The 18,060-nt window shown below is 37.2% G+C and overlaps 1 long non-coding RNA gene across 1 annotated transcript; it reads right to left on the reverse strand.

Moving 5' to 3' along the window:
* Positions 1-13,635: 13,635 nt before the first annotated feature.
* Positions 13,636-16,443, reverse strand: LOC146544673 (uncharacterized). The gene is made up of 2 exons (XR_014882183.1): positions 16,227-16,443; positions 13,636-14,040 (listed from the first exon to the last, which is right to left on the reverse strand). It is a non-coding gene; the product is annotated as an uncharacterized LOC146544673 (long non-coding RNA).
* Positions 16,444-18,060: the final 1,617 nt, after the last annotated feature.

Here is an 18,060-nt window from a genome sequence, read left to right on the forward strand (position 1 = left end):
TATGGTGATTTCAAGTATTTGAAGGAAGCAGAAAACTCCAATAAATGCCTCAATCTGAGATATATTCATCTAGAATTCTGTATGGAATTTTGAATGATTTTAGCCATATCTGGAACAGTGGGAGGCAGTAAGCATCATTACAACATAGACTTCACTTACTATTCTTCCTTCCTTCCTTAATAAATAAATAAATAAAAAGATATGATAATATAATTTGGGGTTTCATGAAAAAATCACTATTATACAACTCCTGTTTATCAGTTCTGAATTGTGATATTTGAACAGAGGATTATATATATATGTGTATATATAGATGCTATTATATATATATGTTCTCTTTTGTCATTACAATATTTTTTATATTATGCATGTTTCTTTCAAATTATATTTTAATTTTTCATACTTTTTCATGGTGTAGTTATTTTTACAATAAATTAGGTATTTTATTTTGTTCAAGTCCTTGCAGAAATCACAAAGAGTTCATGATACGAGATGCTACTAAAATCTTATTTGCCTGCTTTATTATAGAACCACTGAGGGATATTGTAAACTGTATTAACTGTAGGTATAACAGAAAACAGGAGGTTCTCTGAGGCAGGAATCATTACTTAGAATGCATTTGATAACACATATATCCCAATGGAGATCAGCTGAGGCTTCCAGCACTGCCACTGCACAACAAAATACAAAACAGCTCCAACAAAAATCATGTACTACATATACAAATGCTCATTCTGTGTAAGTTCTGTACCTATCAAATTATAAACTGTACTTAACAAGCACTAAACTGTACTTGCTAAGAAAGGGAACAGAATCTCTTCCTGGAGATCACTTCTTGTGGAGAATATTGTGAGCCTACAACATTGGTAAGCATTTTGCACTTATTATCTTTCCATTGTGATAATTCTACTTAGCCTAAAGCTCTGTAGAGTTATTGATTGTACGACCCTATAGAGATTTTTAATTTCCTTTTTTACTCTGTATTTTTGTATATATTCTAAGACCAAAATGAGGCACCTTAAGAAAAACAGCACCTGGGAAGCAGGAAAATAATTTTTGTCCAGAAGACATCATTGCTAGTGCTTGACAGAGAAGTGGAAACTTGGATTGTCCATGCCCCACTTTTTCAGAAAACAGATTTGTCTATCTAGAAGAATCTTTCTATTATCTACTCTTTCTTGCAGAGTGATATTAACTGTTTGCATAAGAACAGTCATAAGCTGAACTTTCTAGGTAGATTGAAAAATTTCATATAGTATTCTTTATAGTTTTCCCTTGTAGTTGGAAAGCAGTTACTCTATCTCCTGTTTTTGAGTCATTTCCCCACTGCTTGCCTTCTTTTGATGCTGCCAACTGAATATTCCAAAGACTGATCTCATACTAAGCATCACAAGAAGATGAAAACTTTGGTTCCCATGCAAGCTCACCGTGTAATAAATCTTTCTCTCTGTGAATGAAAGAAGCTACAGAATATTTTTATTGCCTTCAGTTTGTGCTTTTCAGCGGTCTGTACATCCAACTATTAAGATTGTATCTCAGAAATAATGTGATTTTTCCACAAATGGAAGTTACTATTTTTTGATAAACCACAGAACGTGTTTTGGTTGCCAATAGATGCATTTTTAGTAGATTTTTCTTCTGCCAGAAATGTGGAAATAATGTCACTCATTTTTCCAAGCACCAAAGCAATAGTTTAAAATTAATCAACTAAAATTAAGTATATGACAAAGCAGAAACAGAGAGACATAATTGTTAGACTTTAAGATAAATAAAACTTGGGAACTGTTGATTATAACCTATCCACAGGTTGTTGGATTATAGAGTTGAACTTACAGGACTGCAAGAGTTCTGCTGGCAAACAAGCAGACACAGCAGTGTGGACAAATTGATAGAGAAAAGGAGACTGGAAATGGATGAAAGCAGGGAGGATCTACTACCGTAATTGTGACAGCCCACCAATGCCACTATCCCAACACATCAGAGGCCTCAAATCAGAGCAAGATCTTAAGAGAAGCTGCAGATCTGCAGCTCAGTACCTGCTTGTCCAGAAGGTGTTGATGTATTGGAATTCAATTTTACAATCACAGGATCCTCTCTGAAAACAGAGGAGTGCTGTGAAGGGACAGGATTCTCTCAACAAAGTCAATCAAGAGTATCTTTATTGACAGGCTGGATAGGCTGGTAAGGAGACAAGAGAACTACAGGCTGTTCAGCCTCTCTTTGCTCCCAGCAAAACAGTGAAGTCTTCTGTAGCGCATCTCAGAGGACTTGAAGGAGAAGGTAAGTGGTAAGAAGGTACACAGCAGAGATTAATACCTTTTGTAAGGGAACTGTTAAGTCACGGCCTGAACTGCTGATTGAGCACCTAGTGAAGGAGTGGCTGGCCAGGGAGCACAGATGCAAGCAATTCACTTGTGCTTCTCACATGATCAGAAGAGGTGGACCCCAAGTCACTTAAGAGCTAGCCTCCAAGGGGTGAATGTCTACTTGATGAAGGTTGTTTCCTACGTGTCTGTAGTCAAAGGCCCCATCATCAGTTGGGTGAGTTGACTTTTTTCTATATACAATTGTTGATATTCTTAAGAGCATTTTGTCTGGTATCATGAAAGACTTATCAGAAGCAATTTGCTATTTGCAAGGGCCATTGCATGTTCAAATAGATGACTTTCTCTGAGGAAGTAATTGGAAATATGGGTGAAGGGAAGAGCAGCAAATTCCTTTTTACCTTACCTTTAGGCTTTAATGCTGTATCCCATAACTGTATACAAGTTGGGACATCATCTTGTTATCCACCAATCCAGACCATGGATTAAAATCCAGCTGGATATCTGGCTTCAGGAAAGAGAGGTTAATGCATAATGTTCAGTAATGAAGGCAGTAGCATGGGGGTCTGCACTGGGCCCTCTACTACTTAATATCTCTGTTAAGAACCTGGAGGAGGCAATGGACCACATTGTCATCAGGACTGTAGACAATACCAAACTGGGGGTCATGCCCCCATATTTGAATTTCTCAAATTAGAGGAAGCTGAGCTAAGGAATTACCAAAATGAAAGAGGTAGAGAAGCTGAAGCACTTGCCTCTTCAGGGAGGAATTGGGCTTCTTTGTCCCTGAGAAAGGGCAGCTTCAGATGGACCCACAAGCAAACTCCATTGCACCTATGAGGAGTTCTACCCTGCCTGCATGATGTTGCTCACTACATCAGTCTAGCCCGCTTATTGTTTCAGTTCCATCATCCTGTCATTCTAACCGTGGTATAACATAGTTTAAAAAGATTTTCTACTTGCATGCTTGGAAACCCTTCTAGTTTCTAGTTTTATTATCTTTCCAGGAGGCACTGGCCTCTCCATGCCTTGCCTTTCATCTGTTATGTCAGGCCAGCAGAAAGGGAAAAATATGGTTACTCTTTTCAGATTTTTCAGCTTGAAGTTGTTTTATTAGAAGGGATTCTTAATGGAACTATGACTGCTGGGATAGCAATAAACTATGGAATATTTACCAACAGAAAATAGCAATTTAAAAAAGGCAAGAAATTTGCAAGCCAGTAATGTCTTTTTTTTTTTAAAGAAGCTCATTTTGGGAATAAAAAGTCACTTATCAAATAAATACAAATATAGCTCTTTTCTGTTCCTGTCATTGTTTATTTTAATTTGTTGACTACGCATCTCCCCTATATCTTCAAGATGCATCAATTAAAACAAAGTATTAATCCAGATGAAACTAGGGCCAGAAGAACAAAAACAGTCAATATTTAGTGGCTGAGTTCAGCTCAAAGAACATATTGCTGTAGTGAGGTAGCTACCAGTGCAAGTGTTCTGCAGAAGCACTGCTGATCTTTTTCTGCTGAAAGTAAATATCTTCAGCCTAAGATGTCAGAAGCAGCAAATTCAAAATGCTTATTGGAAGTTCAGTGACAGATGAGGTGTGAGGGAGCTCAGCAGGAAAGCAGTGGGCTGCCACACAGCTGTCTGACTCATCATGCTCTAATTTTGGTTGGGAGGTACAAAGAGAAAGTCTGTATGAGCAAATAAGAGTGAGTGAATAAAGTGTGAGTGAACACAACTACTACCTATGAGTGAAAAGGGTCTGGTAAGCTCCCACTGCTGGGAACTAAGCTGAAAGACAGCACTGTCCATAGCCACATTCCTGAAAACAGCCATTTCAGTGGAAGTAACAGAGTTTTAAAAGAGGAATGGTGGGAATTCTTCTGGTGAAGTTTGCTTCTCACATAGGAGTTCACTAATAAAAATCTGAGTGGATAGATCCTATTTATTTTGCCTTCCTTAGTGATGGTACAATTAGAAAAAGAAGTTCAATGCTTGGTGTAGACAAGCTACCCAGAAGTGAATAAAACCTATGGACTCAGGGCATTGCACTTTCTTAGTGAGACAGAACGGGGTATGCAGCTAAAGGTTAAATGAGGCTATGAGGCTGCTTCCTTCTCAGATATGGTATATGTTTTCTGGTTCTCAACTTCTGTCTTTGTGTTTTCACAAGTATATTCATTACCTTTTCCATGCCTTTTGCAGTAGGCTATTCCATGCTCATTTCCCCTCATTTAGAAGTGCTCCCAATGGTAACTTCTACCTTTATGTTTTCATGAGACTGCACAACTTATGCTGGATACAAATCCTGTGCAGCCCAAGGAGACCTGAGCATAAGAGACTTATTGCAGATGGAGATGTCTGGAGAAAACATGCTCTTTTTCCCCATTGTAATGGAAGGCACTTTAAATGGAAGGTAACAGCATCTCCAGTAAAAAGAAATGCAACAATTTAATATTGATGTGAGAATCCTAGAAGAAGAGCTATGGTTTACCCAGTGGAGACAAAAGTTGTATTCTGGCAGTGAAGTACTCCTCACCCCTTTATGATCAGACTGCAGAAAACAGAATGAATGCACCATCCAGTAGAAAAAAATGGAAGAAATTATATTAAAAAAAAAACACAGATGTTCACCTGAGGCTCCTGGTGGTAAACTGCACCTTTATCACTATATATTTTTTTGTTAATATATATTTCAATTCATTTAATGTGTTTCATGACAGAAACATGGCTGCTGGGTGGAGGCAGTTATATATGTATATATCTATATTATAAACACTTTTTCCCCCCTATTCTTAAACACTGAAATTGGTCAGCAGGATTCATGCAGGCTTAGCAAATATCATCAAAACATCTGATGATAAAAGCCTCAGGCTGTGCCTCTCAGTAGGCATCACATGTGACATCAGTGGCTGTTAAGGTTGGCACAAGTGCAGGCATTTGTAGAGTCAGAGCCTTACCACTCTATTTTTTCAAACACACTCAGTTTTCTGCAAACCAGAAACAAGAGCAAGAAATAAAGTGTAAAGTCATTACAATGCGATACTGATACTTTACTCTTATCCCTGACCATTTTTTCTAGTAATGTTTGTAGGGGGACAGATTCTCAGTGGTAGAAGAAGACAAGTAGGGAGGGAGGCAGCATAATCTGCAGCAGATGTTCCTCCAGTGCTGGAAAGATTGGTGATGGCAAAAGGGATTTCTCTGGTATTTTGGACTGTAGTGGGTTTTTTCTGCTTTCAGTAGTGTAGAGATTTACTGCACCAAACCCTGAAAAAGCAATGTAATGTTTAGTTTCTGTGCCAAGTTATTACTATTTCTGTCTCCTTGCGGGGGGGGGGGGGGGGGGGAGGAGGAGGAAGGAACAATAAAATTCTGCTGTTCTACATTTACTTCTATAAGTTAAGTGATATGGCTTACTCCTAAAGAAGAAAACTGATAAAAGGGAACACCTCTTTAAAAGGGATCTGATTTACATATTCATACCAGCAAAGATGTCACTAACCGAAAAGTGGTCTTATCTGTGGTGATCCTTGAATGGCAGTTGAAGATCTTTCTTGTTTCCACCTAAGGACACAAAGGAAGAAATAGGCATGTATGTTCACAGGAATTTGTTTTTGTCTTTGTGTGGTTGAACACTGTATTTTCAAAGTTCTATATTTCTTTTTCTCCTAAACCAACCCTCAGACCTACTGAACAGTTACTTTGGAGATTAATCTTTTGTTAAAGAGCTAAGGATGATGCCAATAGAAGACTGGTTAGCATTCTCACACATGATTGGCAGCTCCTCAACTGAAGAGATGCTTTCAGTATTTCCAAGCATGCACACACAAGCCAAAGCTGTAGACACAAGGTCTTGAATAAATATGGTTGAATCATTCATTATCTTCAATTCCATTGCTTAACAATGTTCTTTTTTACTGTTTTTGAATACTTTCTTCCTTTACCCTGAATATCCTTTTCTTTAAAAGCTCAATAATAGAAAATGTTCCTGCATGAACCAAGAAGCATTAACAAAATTCTTTTATACTTTTCCTAAATGCTTTAGGTGTGCCATTCACATCTAGGTACCCACTATAGCCTATTGTAAAAAGTATGCTGTTAAGTGAGTGATTTTTGAATCCATCTAGAATTTTCAATAGTGCAGCTGCCTTGCTATCATTTCCAAGTAACTACTTTGAATGAAAATAAATCAAGTGTGTGGAATAATGATATAATGTACTTCTGATAGAATTACTATGCTTGCAAAAGTGCTAGAAAATACAAAGGCCCCATTTCTACAGAATTCTTTGTAGCAAATATACTTTCTCAATGTGAAATGGTTTTATCTTTCTCATTATTTTGCAAATGTAATCATATTTTTTTTACTTCAAATATTTCCTTTATGAAGAAAGAAAATACAATTGCAATATGCTTCTGGGGAAATGGAAATGTCTAAACATTTGCCTACAAAGTGCAGCTCATATTTCAATTCTGAGCAGTAATACAGTGAATCTATTTAGAATCTAATTTCCACCATTCCCCAGTTCATACAGGTCTTTGCAGCCCTGATCCAACCTGTATTTGAAGATCCGAGACAATGCCCTCCTCACTTAAGTTTTTCTGCTGTCCTATATCCTACTGAACTAGATTCTTTCAATAGGTATCTTCACGACTTTTTTCTTTTTTTTAAATCCAAAAAGTTTTCCCATTACATTCTCTCTGTCTCCAGGCACATTAGCAGATCTGACCCATCATTTTCAGTGCTTCCTTGACATCCTTGGTTAAATTTTTGACTTCATATTGTTATACAAGGACTCTGTCACTGCTTTAATAAGAAGTAAGGGTATAAAATAATTATTGCACTGTTTGTCAACTCCATGCAAATCACTTTAAAATGGACTCTGTATATTCTTTTCTTTTTTTTTTTTTTTTCTTGACCAAGAAGACTATTTTAAATATTCAAATACTCCTGCATCTTGAGCTCTTTCATCCTTAGTGATCCCATATTGGACTGGGCATCATTCTCAATGAATTACCTGGGAATACAATAAATGAAAAAAGCATCTGAAGATGGAAAAGTGGGAACAAATCATGGGAGTATAACCCTTGTAGATTCGAAACTAAAAGCTAGTTTCATAAGGGATCCCAAAATATTTGAGCTGGTGTCAGTTGTTTTAATTGTGTTTTCATTAGGGTACTCACTTTGCATTCTGCTTTTCTTCATATTTTTGTGATAAGAAACATTCAGAAGTTCCCAAGTATAACAGCAGGATCCCAGAGGTGTTTACCAACTTCAGGTTTTGGTTTGAAAGGAGCATGTAAAAATTAGAAATGACCTTAATTTCTAATCAAAACACCCACACTTCTAGTTTTCAGTGCACAAATGTCTATCTGAATCTATCAAGATTATTCTTGAGAGTTTGGCTATAGAATTTCTGAATATCTGCATTTGGGTGACCATTGAACCTAGTTCTGCCCTTCATTCTTGGATGCTGGCTGAAGGTTGCCGCCTCATCCTTTCAACTTCCCATGAAGCTTTAGTGAGCTCATTCAGGGAACAGAATGCTGGCACTACCAAAAAAAAAAAAAAAAAAAAAAAAAAATGCAAGAGTGCTACTCTACAGGCATGAGTGCAGAAATATTTGGATTAGTGAAGGACAGCAAGTGATAACACAGCAGCCTAAAAATAGATTGGTTTCAACTACATGAAAAACTTGCAGATTATGCATGCCAACAGAAAATTTCAGGTAGGTAAATAAAAATATCTCTATGGAATGTGAAAAACCATACTACTCCACAATGTTATATAGCTTGGAGAAACAGTTCCAAAAACAGATCATCATGTCATTACATGACATAAAATAGTTTAAGTTGTAATTCCTGTGAATTTGAGAGTCAGTAAATGTAAAATAGGTAAAACGTGGTTTTAAAAGGTTTTACAGCTGGAAAACACTGAATTAATATGTCTATATGAGTTCTATCATGATTTGTACACTGGAGATGTTTGTGAACAGAAATAAAATGATAAAAATATAGGAGTTCTAGCAAAATGCAAAAGAGAATATTTTTCTGGTGTCCATATTCTTCTAATTATGAAGAAAGATTTCACAGGTGCAAAGGACATCTGAATTTAGATTAGGGGCAGGATATTTTCTTCCTGTTATTTCTGCAATAAGATGGTTTCAATCTGCCAGTGCTTTCTTTGGCTAAAATCAGTTATATGCAACTTACAGCCTTTTGATTCTGCACATCTTTCTATACTTTTACTCATACTGTTTTTTTTTTTTTTTTTACTTCTCTAACATTTCTTAAAAGAGTTCTAGAAAGCAACTGTCTCATCCTTTTCTTGCAGACAATCTCTTCATTCTGCTGATCATCCTCAAAAATTACAACAGCAAATGATGTCTACAAATGGTCTAGAGTCACATATCATATCTGTGGGGAAACAGATGATTTCTGGACATTTTCATGTTTAAAAGAAAAAAACAAACAAAATATTCACTACTAGCAAAGTTCTCAATCGTGTCATTGAAAGGAAGACTTTGGTTTTGAGGAAAGCATCCTAAACTTAGCTGTTGTGAAAGAAATGATTGCTGTGTTTCTGAAGTTGTATGCATTATCTCGGAAGTGCATATATCTTTTAGTGTATACTAATTATTCTATGTTACAGTACATGAGTACTGAGTTTCCTTTTGACATGGGAGGGAAGGAAAGAAATAGTGTCAATAGTTCCATGTTGCGTATCAGAAATTTAGTGGAAATGTTGCAATCTTCAGAAATGTCACCTAAACATCCAGGAAGAAACTGCAGTGTAATAACTATGATATACCTTGATGGATATACCATATCTGGGAGGGTTCTCATTACTAGTGTTTGAGCACTATGCTGGAACTATTATCTGAACCTTCGTGCTTGAAGAATGAGGATGATTCATGCTGTCAACCTGTAGAAAACAGGAACTTTGTATATTAATTCACTAAATTTTTTTTTTCTTCTAACAATGAGAATACAAGTAGTTAATATTCTCTGCTTTCATCACCTTTCTGAAGGCTTCCAGCCCTAGGAATTGCTTTCACGGTGGTTTTTTCTTTGTTTTTGTGTTTGCTTATTTTTAATTTTGGTTTTTAATAATTTCCAAAAGCTCTGCCCTCAGAAACTAATAAATACATTCTCTTGGGTAATTAGTTATTTACTTTTTTTTTTTTTTTCAAATGTGTGGTTTTGAATTGCTTCTCCTGGGCAAAAATGAAAAGGTTTTGAGAGTGCAAGCTACTCTTATGAATACATTATGGGCTCAATGCATTCCATGTCATCTTATCATGGTGTGGTTTTTTGTTTTTTGTTTTTTTCAGTTTTATTTTCAGGAGATCAGGGCATTTTTTGTTTTGTACGAGGTTTTACTTTGGAGGGAAGTCAAGATTCTGCGTATACCCATACACAGGGGACTCTTAGATATCGCTTACTACAGGGATACTTAATATTGAGACCAAATCATCAGACTGGTTTTGCAACTGATCTTCAAAATAATAGGCAAAAAATTTTAAGGAATATAGATCTTTATGCACTTTGCTTCATAGCCTTAGAAGGGTAGTTTTCCGAGTCAATCTCAAAACTGACATCTTTTTTTATGTTTACCAGTAGTTAGGAAATGCAGCATTATGATGCTTGGTAACAGGTTCAGGATGAGGTTGTTTGGGTTGTTTTGACATTAATTATTTTTAAAGAAAATGTAATGGAAGATGATATCAGAATAACAAATCCCTGAAGGAGGAGAAAATTACGTATAGTGGGGCACTTTCCCTTAGAAAAGAGAGACTTGGAAGTAACTCTCTAAAGGAACTAGGGAACTAGAAATAGTAATTTGAAAGGAGACACCAGCAACTATTTAACATTGGAAAGTTTTCATATCCTGTTGGTAATAATGGCCAGACTTGAGGAAGAGATTAAACTCCAACAGCTGGTTGGTTTGGGTTTTTTTTTTGTGATTTGTTGAAGCTAAACAGGAGAGTCAACAGAATGAAGAATGAAAGAAAAGATGGTGCTAAATCCACTTTCTGTGGAATTCTTTTTCTATTCTCCATTTGTAAAGCATCAGATCTCAAGGAAAAATGCCATGAAGTAAAACTTCAGTATTCTTCATATGTAAAAAATTCTCAACCAAAATCATAAGAAAAAACTGTATGTTTCTCTTTTGAGATAGGTTTAAAATATGAGTGCTGATCTGCAATGTTTTCTATTTTGTTTGCTTACAACATCAGAGACAGATGTTTGTTGTATGGCAGTAGAGGTTGAATTCCCCACCTACATTTTGTTACATTTTGTTGCCATGTGATAACAGCAGAGAGGCAATCTGACACAATGGTATCTGACATGGAAACGTGGATGAAGCAAAGGGGTAGAATTGAATTCTCTATGGGGAAAAAATGGCACTCATTGACACTTGATGAACATTTATGAAGACCAAACATCAAATGTGAGCAGAGAGGTGGAGGGTAGTACGTTTCAGCAGTGGCCACAGTGATGTGAAAGACGAGCTATGTTACAGATGGGCAAGCAGATTTTTATGAGCATGGCATGCAGGCTCTGTTTCACTCTGTTGAAAAACGATGTTTTGTAACTGAGAATTTGCTCTATCCAGTAGTGTTATTGTGCTCTTTGTATCTGTTGTAGTTTCCATGGGAATAAATAGGAAGCGTTATTTGGAGTTTGGAAGCTTGACATGCATTTAATAGTATGTGGTGAAAAAAAACGAATAACCTTAAAAAGTACTATTTGACAGCCAGCTCTTGTCAGAAATTTGGCGCATCTGTCCTTTTAGCACACATATCAAATACTATATGAACACCTTAAAGCTGAAGAGTGGAAAAAAGCAGGTTTTTTTTCTTTGCAAAATCTCTCCACGATTCTATCAATGAACAGTCTTATCTTCCAAGACAGGAAACCATTGGAGCCTTTGGACCCACAGCTGAAAGATATCCCTCATTATAGTCAAAATGAAAGCTGTAGCTTGTACCCAAATGACCACAAGTAATGTAGTCAAAACACAAAATGCCAATTTCCCCAAAGTTCTTGCCCTCTGCTGTACTCTTCTACCCTTTTTCCTAGCTAAGTCAGACAACAACATACAGACCTTAACTAACCTTTTGATTTGATTTTTGTTCTCTCTGAAATAAAGTATCTAGGAACATGCACATTTCTTTTTTACTTTTGAGAAATAGTAGTAACAAGAAATAACAGTTTCACAACCGTTATTACCAGGAGGCTGAGCTATTGAGGAAAATAATAGCGTAATGAAATTTGTTCTCTCTATTATTATATATGCAACTACTGCCTGGGAAAGGAAGTTCCATTTCAAGCATCTGATGAATACACCCAGATATTTTGGTATTAGATGGTCACAATATTCTCCAGTCCCTGGAATGCTTACTGTTCACTGACATTAAAGAAAAATAAGTTAATATACACTAGAAGATAGGAAAAGTGAAAAGGTATTCATTTTATTTTGAGTTTTCTCTTTAGAATCACAGAATGGCCTAGGTTGGAAGGGACCTCAAGGATCATGAATCTCCAACCCCTCTGCCACATGCAGGGCCACCAACCTCTGCATTTAATACTAGACCAGGCTGCCTAGGACCCCATCGAATCTGGCCTTGAACACCTCTAGGGATGGGGCATCCACAACCTCTCTGGGCAGCCTGTTCTAGCACCTCACCACTCTCTCTGTAAAGAATTTCCCCCTGACATCCAACCTAGATCTTCCCTCCCTCAACTTCAAACCATTTCCCCTTGTCCTGCTGTTATCTACCCTATCAATGAGTTGATTCCCCTCCTGTTTGTAGACTCCCTTTAGGTATTGAAAAGCTACAGTGAGGTCACCTTGCAGCCTTCTTTTCTCCAGGCTGAACAAGCCCAGCTCCCTTAGCTTGTCTTCGTAGGGCAGGTGCTCCAGTCCCCTGACCATCTTTGTGGCTCTCCTCTGGACCCTCTCCAACAGCTCCCTGTCTTGTACTGGGGACTCCAGACCTGGACATAGTACTCCAGATGGGGCTTCACAAGAGCAGAGTAGAGGGGGATGATCACCTCCCTGTCCCTGCTGGCCACCCCTCTTCTGATAGAGCCCAGGATACCATTTGCTTTCCAAGCTGCATGAGCACACTGCTGGCTCATGTTAAGCTTTTCATCCATCAAAACCCCCAGGTCCTTCTCTGCAGAGCTGCTCTCAAGGACCGCTTCTTCCAGTCTGTATACATGCCTGGGATTCCTCTGGCCCAAGTGCAAAACCTTGCACTCAGCTTGGTGTCATCAGCAAACTTGCTGAGGGTGCACTTGATTTCAATGTCATTGATAAAGGTGCTAAAGAGCACCAGTCCCAAGACAGACCCCTGGGGGATATTGCTTGTTACCAGCCTCAACTTGGACATAGAATCATTGATGACCACTCTCTGTCTGCGGCCTTTCAACCAATTTCTTATACATCAAATGGTCCACCCATCAAATCCACATCCCTCCAATTTGGAGATAAGGATGTGGTGGGGGATCATGTCAAAGGCCTTGCTCAAGTCCAGGCAAATGACATCGGTTGCCTTTCCCTTGTCCACCAATGCCGTTACTCCATCATAGAAGGCCACCAGATTGGTCAAGCATGATCTTCCCCTAGTGAAGCTGTGCTGGCTGTCTCAGATCACACACTCATTCCTCATGTGATCAAGTATGTTGTCCAGGAGGATCTGTTCCGTGATCTTCCCAGGCACAGAGGTGAGACTCACCAGCCTGTAGTTCCCCAGGTCCTCCTTGCTCCCTTTCTGGTAAATGGGAGTGACATGACCCTTCCTCCAGTCATCTGGGACCTCATCTGACAGCCACGACTTTTCAAATATGATGAAAAGCAGCTCGGCAACCACCTCAGCCAGCTCCTTGGATGCACGCCATTTGGCCATATAGACTTGTACACATTCAGTCTCATGAAGTGATCTCGGACTTGCTCTACCCTTACAGCGGGGGGGATTTACCACCCTGGTTCCCACGTAGAGGTTTAGGGATGCAGGGATCAAGGATGTGAGAAATACTAGAATCCTGGCCATCATTGAAGACCGAGGCAAAGAACTCATTCAGTATCTCAGCCTTCTCTTCATCCGTTGAAGCCAGTTCTCCTTTTACACTTACCAAAGGAAGTACGCTTGCTTTGGCCTTTCTCTTCTGGCCAGTGTACCTGTTGAATGTCTTCCTATTGTTTTTCACATCCCTCCTCTTAACACTTCTTTCTTGAAGTGAGGAATGGTTGAATCATAAAAAGGAAATGTGATGTCAGTTAGTACATTTCATTCTAGCATTTAAAGTGATTAAGGATTTTATTAATAAGTATTTTGACACACTGTAACAAATCAGTTACATTCAGAACTTGAAAAAGTACTCATTAATAAAATTTAAGTAGCTATTTTTCAAAAGTGCTACTCAGTGAAAGAGGTATCCCATTCATTTTCTGTTCTTTGGTTGTATTTGAACATGCCATTATACCTACTACTGTCCAGGGTTTCAGTTTTGTTTGTAGTTCAAGCACATGTTTTTAATCCCAATGTTAGAAAAAATTCTGTATATTCCCTTTATTATCCTGTTATTCTTCAGTTACATGGCAGTTCACAATGTGATGGGTGAGTCTCCTCTCAGGAGTGGTGTCCTTGGTGTTCTCTGATCTTCTATAACATTGCTGCAGCTGTATTTGAAGATGTTGTTAATGCTGTAAAAGAACCACATTTTCAAAGATTCAGCTGAATGCCTCAGATTCCACAGCAGCTGATTAAATCAAAGAAAGGATGTATGACTTGCTGTTGAGCTCTTCCTCTGACAATACAATAAATCATTCAACACTACTACAATGAATAACATTTCAGATGAATCAGAAATTTTAGACTACTTAGAAATATTGACATTATAAATAGACCAGTCTTTACTAATTCTTTCTTTAAAAGAAGGTATGTATTTTTTCAGAAGGATGTTAGTTTCCACATGTGAGGATTCTAATGCATTTTGGTATTTTTGAAGAACAGTTGCTATCTCTGTAGTTTGTGATGATTTTTGCCTCTATGAGAGAATGGGAAGTGCTTTCTTCTACGACATTTTTATATCTTTCAATGGATTTTAAATGCAAAGGGATTTACTCTCCCCCTTAGTTTTAAATGTTTCTAAGTTTCAATTAAATTTCACAAAACAAATTTTTTCGTCTCATGTATAAAAAAAAACCTAATTGTCGAGAAACAGCAAGTCCTACAGATATGTGGACACAGCTTTCAATTTCTGTGCTCTCTGATCTTTCTCAAACTTAGTTTTGGAGGCTTCAGTGACTTGGGAAAAACATTTTCTTCTAGGTTTGAAATCAATGTAGATTAATAATGACTGAACCTTCTTTAAATCATACAGCTGTTCAGTGACCTGTATGAAATGGGTCGGTGGTGTCAAAGCATCTTCCTCCTGGAGAAGTTGTTGTCAGTGTTGTCACTAATTGGTAGCCTTGGTCACATTCTCAGCAGAAACCAAGTACTGAATAGATGGAGATGTGGTAGGGCAGTTTGCCTATGAATCTCTATGTCCAGAGGCAGCAGAATAGTGACAGTTGTATGGAACAACCTAAAGTTCTTATAATCCTATTTGGTTTTAATAAGGGTATTAAGTAAGTCAAAAGTAGCAGAGATAACATTAAAAAATGTTACTGTGAAGCTGTTTTGTGGATTTTTTTTTTAACTGTGGTGGCTACAGTGGACTGAGCTTTGGGTTGAGTTTTAGTTAAGCTCTTTGCATCCCTGAAATACAGAGAGATGCAGAGACAGAAAAAATTGAGTTAACTTACTGAGAAAAAGTCCTTCTTTTGGATAATAAAAAGCACCTGTTTTTTACCATATGTTTTCAGATCTTGGTTCCAAAAGCCTTATTATGAAGAGATGTATGTTGTAAATGCACTTCAGTGAATTTCTTGATGTGCTTTTCTTTACTATTTCTAAGTAAACAGAAGAATGGAAATGAGTTAAATGTGAGGAATACCTGATAGTTCGAATGTGGAATTTGCACAACTTGAGTGAAATAGAACTGACTGAATTGCACTTGAATGCAACATTGGCACTTAAATGAAGGAAGACAAGTGAGAACAGAGACACTGCATGCAACTATCTTTGCACAGTCCTTATCAGTCCCTACTGCCACAGATTTCTAACTTGTGGTAGACAAATAATCATTCACTATCAATATCCTTTTTCTAATCTATGTCCTTTAACTAAACATTATAATGCTGGGTTCATTGCAAAGTGTGCAAAGTGGTTCTTATCTTGCAAATATAAATTTCACATGTTTATCAAAGCCAAATATCACATTAAAAATGCTTCTGAAATCTGCCGTAAAAAAAGTTGAATTCATTATGCTCCGAAAATGTTTAAAAGAACATGGAAACAGGAAATAATTGTGCTTGTAATTATGAACTTTCTGCATTTTCCTCATTCTTGTTTAAATTTTGAAGAGGTTTTATTGTATTTGCTACCTACAACTCCTTGAAAGGAGTTTGTAGCGAGGTGGAGGTCAGCCTCTTCTCCCAGATAACAGCAATAGGATGAGAAATAATAGCTTTAAGTTGCAGGGGAGGGGAGATTCAGGTTGGATATTATGAAAAAATTATTCTCAGAAGGAGTGGTGAGGCATTGGAACAGGCTGCCCAAGGAGATGGTGGAGTCACCACCCCTGAAGGTGTTCAAGAAATGTGTGGATGTGACACTGAGGGACATTGTAAGTGGGCAATATTGATGCAAGGTAGAAGGTTAGACTAGATGATCTTAGAGGTCTTTTCCAGCCTTAATTATTCTATAGTTCTATGCTTTTGATTGTATATTCTTGACACATGGGAATAAAACTTTGGTCTGAGGTCAGTAAAAAGGATGATACCTCATTGGTGAATCTTTGGTGACTTGATAATTAACGTGGCCCTGCATAACAATTTAGTAAAGTTAGGACAGACATGAAGGATGTCATCTTAGTTGAGAAAGTCATACAGACTTCAGTTATCTCAAGAATCTGCTCTTTGTTCATCTTTTCCTCCACAAGAGATTTTGGTTCCCTGATGATGGAGAATGGCGTTTAGCAGTCAGTGTCATTGTTCAGGATGCAGTTGGAAGCAGAAGTAAACAAAAAAATAATAATAATAATGTAAATTTATGTATTTGCGCTGTATCTGAACATCAGTAAATCTCTTTAACTTGTCATCAAAATTGAAAAAATCAGTGCAAAGCAAAATATTTAATGAACGATTACGCATTAGTTGAGCTTCTGTAAAGTCTCTCTAACTTGCCAAAAAAGCTGAAAATGTCAGGGCTAAGTTGTTTAATTTTTCTAAATACTCACTCACGCCTTGCAACCTGAAATCTAAAGACCTACTTCTCCAACAAAATATAAAACAAATGATAGAATAGGAGTAAGTTACTTGCTGCCGTTCTATGGAAAGTAAAAAAAATACAGTTACATGTTGAACAAGTCCTGATGACATTTATTACATCAAAACTTTCAGATCATTGCCTACAGAGAGCGGCAAATTTGATATTGAAAATAAATATGATTTTTTATATTTATCTTTTCTGAAAGAATGTTGTCATCTGATACAATTGAAGTGACGGTAGCAAAATTGAAGAGACAACAGTAAAACACCTTCTCTTTCCTGAGGGTAACATTTTCCATTTCTTTATCCCTATTTTAGACAGTGTAGTAATTCACCTAGAGTAACAGTTGTTAGAACAATATTTTAGATGAAATGAATTAAAACCGCAGTGTTCAAACAAGATGTAAAAACAACAGAAATATTTATCAAACTATGTTTCATCCCCCTCTACTAAAAAAAAAAATCACATAGATGAGTAGAATACTCCTTCACAAAGTCTACCTGGCACAGGAGAGTCCATGTCAGATAGCAAAAGAGGAAAATCAAATTACATTAAATTATTATAAGCATTATTTACTATGAAATACAACAATCAAAAATAATTTCACCTGTTTACAAAAATCCCCAAGTTGCCCCCATGTATATAACTCATAAAAGACAGATTAAATTCATGTAACATAATCATTTTATGTAAAATCCTTGGGCTAAATTCTTGTTCTTCAGCTCCCAGTTACACTCACCACCAAACATTTCTAAGTCTCTCAGGATTATTCAGTACAGACAAAAAGCTTTACTAGCTTTTTACTAGCTTTTCTTTACAAATTTTCTTTTATGTCTCATCAGAGTTCCATATTCAACTGCTACATTATATTTGATTTTATGAATCTATGGGAATGCTGCTTGGGATTTGTCCTTTTGGTTGTAGACAAATCTTTTCTCAACACTAATGTTAACAGATACAGCAAATCCTTTAAATATCATAACCCTTTCGATCCCTTTTAACTTTTTTTTTTTTTTAATGAAGAGTATGAAGAGCCAGATCTCTGGCTCTCTGCTGACTTGGAGGGAGAGCACGTTGATTGTGATATGACTCAGATTGAGCCCTATGGATCTATTTTCTGGCCCACAGATGATCAGTGCTGAAATTGCAAAGCAGATTTCCCAGGTCGTGGGCAAGCGCTGTAAGTACTAAGCTATCAGTTCTTTTCTTCATCACTTCCATGAATAGAATAAGAAATAAAGAACAAATATCAGCTCCTCAAGAAGATAATCTGGTCCCTGCACACCATTTTTCTTCTACTTCAGAGGCTCACTCCCGACTATCATTCAGATTAGGTGGTTTCCTCC

Source organism: Meleagris gallopavo, chromosome 3, assembly GCF_905368555.1.
Source record: "Meleagris gallopavo chromosome 3, MGAL_WU_HG_1.1, whole genome shotgun sequence".
Lineage (NCBI taxonomy): Eukaryota > Metazoa > Chordata > Aves > Galliformes > Phasianidae > Meleagris > Meleagris gallopavo.